We start from the raw sequence: 7,593 nt of genomic DNA on the forward strand, positions 1-7,593 counted from the left end.
TGCAAAGTCCAGACTCGTAAAATTTCTTTCCACGACTCTTTGCGTGCGTTTCAATTCGTAAAAATAAATCGGCACGTTCTTAGTCTGAATGACGTGATGTTCATCGGCGGCCACCGTCCTATAACCAAAAGTGAATCCGTATTTCACAAGGAACGTGTTTCCATGAACGAAACTCAGCCGTTGATCGGTATTCTTCTTTTTTAACGACGACGACGACGACGATGACAAAGGTCTCTTCAATTTGAGCGAAACTTTATTCCAATCCAATTTTCGTAACTCGTCGTTTACGGTGAGTCCTCCGTAAAGACTTCTTTGAAAATTTTCTTCAATCAAAGGAGTTTTTTCATAAATTCTCGCGAAACGTATTCTCCAACTATCCGAGTACATGTAAAACAAAAACGGAATGGCCAACGAACGAAATCGTTGAACAAATTGCGTCGGTAAAGTCTTTTTTCCCATCGTCTCGAGATCTAAATTACGAACATCCAGTACGTTCTCGACAGTAACACAATCGGCTGGAAACACATCGACGTTTTCTTCCATATCGTTAGAGAGAAAGGCAAAGAGTGAGGAGTTTATGAAGAACGCGCGAGCTTTTTATCTATCGGAACCGGAAGAACGAACAGCTCGTTTTGCAATTGGATCGCATCAAGGTCGTATAGTTGCTTGCGTAAATGAAACGTCACCATTTTATTTTTTGCGCATCGAGATTCAATGAACGATAGGCGTTCTCCAAACATCCATCAAGAGTCGCGAGGCCAACAAGATTTTGAAACGATGACAATCCGGGTCACGACAACTCGGACAAACGTAATGCGGGTGATAGTATTTTCTCATCTCTTTCATTCCCTCCACGTACATTTGAGTCATGCGTTTATCGTTTTCGATCACATATTTTTTCAACAAATTAAACGTAATATAATCCGCAGCAAAAAATATGTCCGAACAATGCAATCGTTCCATGTCAAAGAGTAAATAATTTATGTGAAACGGTTCGTCTCGACATAAAAAAGCTATTCCGTTACTCACGGAATAACCATTTTTCGGATGAGCTGCCACGATAGCAGGCACTTGATTAAAAAATTTAATCGGTCTGATTTCTTTTTCCAATTTCAATTTTTCGGCCAATAAAAATTTGAATCGGTCGAAAGGCATCGTTTCTTCTTCTTCATTTTGTTGCTGTTCATCTTTGTGAACGTGTTGATGATGGTGGTCCGATCCATCGAATAATTCTCTCAATTCTTGACTCGTCGGGTGAATACTTGTATCCATTTTCGTTTTTTTAGAGGGGGGTTAGTAGTCCAACTCGAAACGAAAAATTTATACAGAGTTTCAATTTTGCATTTGAAAAAAAAAAAAAAAAAAAAAAAAAAAAAAAAAAAAAAAAAAAAAAAAAAAAAAAAAAAAAAAAAAAAAAAAAAAAAAAAAAAAGATATATATATATATATATATATATATATATATATATATATATATATATATATATATATATATATATTTTTTTTTTTTTTTTTTTTTTTTTTTTTTTTTTTTTTTTTTTTTTTTTTTTTTTTTTTTTTTTTTTTTTTTTTTTTTTTTTCAATTTTCAGATTCGCATACCGAATCGTTATCACTCATTTCTTCCTCCTCATTATTTTCATCTTTATGTTCTTTAGTCGAATCACGATGATCGTTGTTCAAAACTTTATCGGTGATGTTTTCTTCTTTTTGCAAGTCATCTTCGAGTTTTATTTTTTTACTATTCTCGATCGATTTCTTCTTTGTTTCCTTGCGTTGTCTCTTTTTTTGACGCTGTTCGTTATCGTTATTATTGTTATTGTTATCGTTATTCCAATTCTTTCTCAAAATTGTCGCATATATACCAACGTGATCTAAATAATAATTTATCCAATTCGCGTCTTCCTCGCAGGAAACTGTTCGTCGATCTTTGTCGTCGTTCGACAATGCCCGATCGATGATTCCATAAACGCGATTGGGATCGTTTATATGTTGATGCATTTGTCTGACGTGGAATACGTGACACGTTACGGGATCCAAGTAGTAATAATTTTTTTCCCATCCTTCGTCGTCGTTCATCAGAGTGAGCGGGTAACGCAAATTTTCGATGAATTTTCGAAAATCCACTCTATCTCGGTCGTCGTCGTCTTTCTCCGTTTCTTCTTGTTGTTGTTGTGTTTTTGTTTTCTTCCGCAATTGTCGATCCGAAGCAAAGAGTATTTCCAAAGCCGAACCGTGAATCGATTTGTATTTTTTGTTCATGATTCCGGCACATTTCGTCAGTTCGTTCTTTGAAACATAATCTTTACTCAAAACCGATTCGACGATGCACTTTTCGTCGTTGGTGAAGAGAGAACCGTTGGATTTGTAAATTTCGTACAATCGCATTTGACACTCGCGATGAACTTTGATGACACCAGTTTGTTGAGAAAAAAAGTCCGTCAAACCGTTCCAAAAGTTTGGTCCGTTCAAAATACGGGCGACCGTTTCCAAAACGCGTAAATGGATGGTCTGAAGAGATACGTATTCATTCTTTTCTTCCCGACGAAATTCTCGCAACAGGAATCGGTCTAAAATATAACCGAGTCGCGTTTCCAGTAAGGACGATGAAGATACAACAACATTATCATCATTATTAGAATTTGCAGTTACGTTCGGATCGGCCATCTGTCTCTTATAAAAGAAACACGAATAGTTTGTATTTTGAAAATGAAACGTTTGAAAATAGTGGGGAAATATTTATATACACACATACACACAAGTCCAACGATTACAGAAAGCAACTAGAATGTAAAGATTCAAAAAAAAAAAAAAAAAAAAAAAAAAAAAAAAAAAAAAAAAAAAAAAAAAAAAAAAAAAAAAAAAAAAATATATATATATATATATATATATATATATATATATATATATATATATATATATATATATATTTTTTTTTTTTTTTTTTTTTTTTTTTTTTTTTTTTTTTTTTTTTTTTTTTTTTTTTTTTTTTTTGTTACATTCTTCATCATTGAATTAGACGGCCGATAGTCGTATATTTGAACATGAATATTGAATTTGAAAATTCAAATTGTGAAACGAAAAAATGTTGGTATCCTTCTTCATTATACAGTGTTTTCAGCTCTTTGGGTGTTATTATTCTTTTTAAATATTTAGAATGGATAGCAAATCGTTAAACTAGAATGGAACCGTCGTATCTTTTAACCGTTTCAGATTAAATGACATCTGTATTTATTTTTTGGATAGCAAATCGTTAAACTAGAATGGAACCATCGTATCTTTTAACCGTTTCAGATGAAATGACATCTGTATATGACTGAAAAAAAAATAGTATCCTTTAATTGTTTCAGATGAAACGACATTTGTATTTATTTTTTTTTGGGATAGTAAATCGTTAAATTGAAAATAAAAATAGAATCGTCGTATCCTTTAACCGTTTCAAATGATACTCAGCATTTGATTATTTTTTTTTTGGAAAGATATGACAAGGACAAATTTTTATTAGTTTATATTCTTTTATTTCACATATAACACAAATACAAACTGTTTTGATTTAAAAAAAAAAGTAGTTCAAGTAAACAAACAAACAAACCCTTTTTTTTGAATAGCCAATATTGGACAGATATTTATTTTTTTAAAAAAAAAAAAGAATGGAGAAAAATGAATTTTTTTCTCCATTCTCTTTTTTTTTCCTTCACTTTATTAACATTATACATTTACATTCTATTACATTCTAATAAAAAACATACAGATAATTATTCTCAACACTAAATTGAAATTTACCACCATTAGCTAATTTCAGTTTTAGTCCTCTCAGTGTATTTCCATTAGTACCTTCTTTAAAATAGGTGGGTATCAATGGGTTAGATGATTTGATTCTCATTGAGTATCTATTAAAAACGTCTCCGGAGGTTGAGGGTTCTTCTCGGGGAACGGGAATCTGTGGTAGAGTTTCGGTTTCCTCTCTGTTACATCGAATTTCTATTTGTGCTATATCAATCTCCATTTCGTCGTCTTGTTCTCGTTCCATTTTCATTACGGGAGTCGGCACTGGGCAAGGAGTGGGTGGTGATAATTCTTCTTCTTGTCGTTCCATTTTCATTACGGGCGGCTGCACTGGGCAAGGAGTAGGTGGTGATAATTCTTCTTCTTGTCGTTCCATTTTCATTACGGGCGGCTGCACTGGACAAGGAGTAGGTGGTGATAAGTTCTCCTCTTGTTCCATTTTCATTACGGGCGGCTGCACTGGACAAGGAGTGGGTGGAAATTCAATCAATACGTTCGATTGTCGTTCTTGTTCTTCATCTTGTTGTCTAAACGAATCGGATAATGCATCGGTGTCGATAATCAGTCTGTCCTGAAATTCATCTTCGTCGAAAGGCGGAGGTCGTTCAATGATCGGGTATGCGGGAGCTATACGCAAAATATGAGGGGTCGTAGCATTAGTAGTAGTAGTAGTAGTAGTAACAGCAGTAGTAGTAAGAGAATTGGTATTATACTCTACGGCTCGCAATTGCAGCACTCGAGCATCAAACCGGTAGAGTTGGTAATGTCTTTCACAGCATTTGAATAAGTGTTCACCATGAAGCATTTTCTTTCCTACGTTCCAGCCAAATTTTCTGCAGTAAACACATATTTGAAGGGGGTTGATTCTATGTTGAAATTTGCAATGATTTTCATAAACACCAAACGCGACAACACTTTCACATAACGGGCACAAAGTTTTCTCCTTAGCGTTTCGGCTAACGAAATTCCTAAACTGTTTGTATTCCATTGCGTCGTAGCGTAGTAGTAGTAGAGTCTCGAATGAATGAGTGGGGAACAGAGAGAGACGCACCCTTTTATACATGCACGCAGGGAAGTCGATTGGGAAATCGAGGTCGAGTAGGCGTGTCGCGCAGTCGCAATAACATCCGATGAGAGTTTCCAACTTTGCTTTTTTTTCCTTCAAGATATGAAATATTTTTTTTTATCTTACAACAAAAAAAAACAAATCTTTGAAAATTTGTCCTTTATACCGCACACATAGTCTTTTTTCCTCTGAAAGCGGGATAGGCAGTAGTTTGATGTTCGATATTCACACTTTTTATCTTGCACATCCAACAGGTCTTTGTTTTGACGGCAAAGTTCTGTCCTTTATACCGCACACATAGTCTTTTTTTCTCCGAAAGCGGGATAGGTAGAAAGTTCTGTCCTTTATACCGCACACATAGTCTTTTTTCCTCTGAAAGCGGGATAGGCAGTAGTTTGATCCACTTTTTATCTTGCACATCCAACAGGTCTTTTTTTGACGGCAAAGACTGTCCTTTATACCGCACACATAGTCTTTTTTCCTCTGAAAGCGGGATAGGCAGTAGTTTGATCCACACACACACACACACACAAACAATCTTGTGCAGCTTACAAGTCTTTGACGCACACATAGTCTTTTCTTCTCCGAAAGCGGGATAGGCAGATCCACTCTGGCAGGTCAATTTTTTTTTGTTCCCGGAATAGAGTGATAATCCTTTCCGGGTAGTAGAGTTTTGCAGATAGATGACGTACATTTAAAAATAATAATATGTGCTCTCTCCATTACAGTTACCTTTTTTCAAAACGACAGATTTTAAAAAAAAGCGGTACGCTAAAACATCTTCCAACGCACAGCGGTACGACCCACACACAGTCTTGTGCAGCTCACATTTTTTTATGCACAATTTTTTTTGTTCGTTTTCCACACTTAATTTTTTTGTAAAAATTTGGTGGATAGTGTCGATTCGAGGCATCCCCACCATTTCGATATTCACACTTTCAAATCCCATCGCATCCAACAGGTCTTTTACGGCGTTGTTATGGCCTTTGTACCCCCACACAGTCCTCGTTCCTTTGGCGTTCCTCTGAAAGCACGCTAAGCGGTAATTAATCCACTCTGGCAACATGAGGTCCTTTTCTTCCGGTTTTCTTTTTTGCGGGTAGAGTGACAAGCCATCCCTGTAATTTTGTAAATAAAAAATGGAGGCGCAGTCCTTTCTCAGCAGTCGAGTGGTCTTCAACGCCGTTGTCAAATCCAATGTGAAATGATCATAGTCGTACTCGATATCGTCAATGGTGGTCATTGCTATCTCTCTAAAAAAAAATTTGCCACCGATGCGGAATCCTTTACCATCGATCAATGCAAATATCCTCGAATCTTCCATTTCTCAACCAGAGAGAGAGAGCACCAACAACTAGACTCGAGAGCGAGAGCGAGAGATTGGAATGAAAAATCATGTTTCGTGCTCCCCCTTTTATACTCCGATTCGACCTCGTTTTTTTTTTCCTCTCTCTCTAATCAACCTCGCCTCATTCATCCTGTCACGCAATCACATGTTTCACTATCATTATCTCACGTCCTGTTTCCTCCATCACGCGCGCGCGCGCTCGCAATTACTAGTTTCACTATCGTTATTTCACGTCCTGTTTTTTTTTTCTTCTTCCTTGACTCGCGACTTGGTCAAGCTTTCACTATCATTCTCTCTCTGTATCTTGTAGCTCTACCGTCACACGATGCACGCTTTGACTAACGTTGTAGGAATTATCGACGCTCATGGAGTGTACGATTCAAAACTCAAATTCTATCCCCGTGAGTTTTCCATTATGAGATGTGATGGATTATTGTTTGATTTCATGCATTATTTGGTGGACTTGACATCTGTTTTTACACAGTATACTGGAGACTTGACTAATTTCACTATAGAAGGACTCTCACTATTACCTTCCAAACAAGAAGAAAAAAAAACGGTTCTCTTTGAAGACGTGGAAGATATCATCTCCAAATGGTGGCAGAGTTTCGACGCTTTTCCGTTCCTATCACCACCCGCCGGGAAAATGGTGGCGTGTCGGGCTTCGTCGGGCATCGAAGTGATTTTAAAACGTTTAAACATTCCGTTCATCAATTTGAATATTTATGGTTTTCCGAGTTCGATCCTCGATATCGTTCGACGATCACCCGTCCGTCATCATGCGAAAATAAATAACATTCCATCGTCTTGTGATTTTCACGAAGAAGGCGAAGAATTCTCCATCCATTTCTGTTCCAATGAATATATCGCGGCCATGCATTTTTGGTTAACGTCACGATGGGAACCCACCGACGAACTATATTTTTTAATGACTGATTTTGAATTGGAAAAATATGACTTTGATGTTGACGATTTGTTTCCAGAATTTTGAAATGTGTTTTGTAATCAAATTCTGTAAACTTTTTATTATTATTACAATAAAAAAAATTTTTTTTTTTAAATGTTTTCGAGAGCCAATATTGGGAAGAAAAAAAATTTATTCGATATTCATTCGTTCCATGAGATTCGTCATGTCGCATGTTTCATTTATACTTTTTCGCAAAACGGCGGTACTGAAATGAGGAATGGGACTGACGTTATATCGTACGAGCGCGCGTAATCCCGTAATCGCCAAAAACCGATGACAGTTGAATTTCCGACACAATTCGCAAGGAATGTTGAGAAAATCATCGGCAGATCGAATCATTTCTCGGACGGAAGTAATAATAAACGAATTGGAACGAAGGGTATCGTAAGTGTACGAATTGACTGCGTAAATAATTTTGATTCTCAATCT

This window comes from Uloborus diversus, unplaced genomic scaffold (genome assembly GCF_026930045.1).
Source record: "Uloborus diversus isolate 005 unplaced genomic scaffold, Udiv.v.3.1 scaffold_510, whole genome shotgun sequence".
Classification (NCBI taxonomy): Eukaryota; Metazoa; Arthropoda; class Arachnida; order Araneae; family Uloboridae; genus Uloborus; species Uloborus diversus.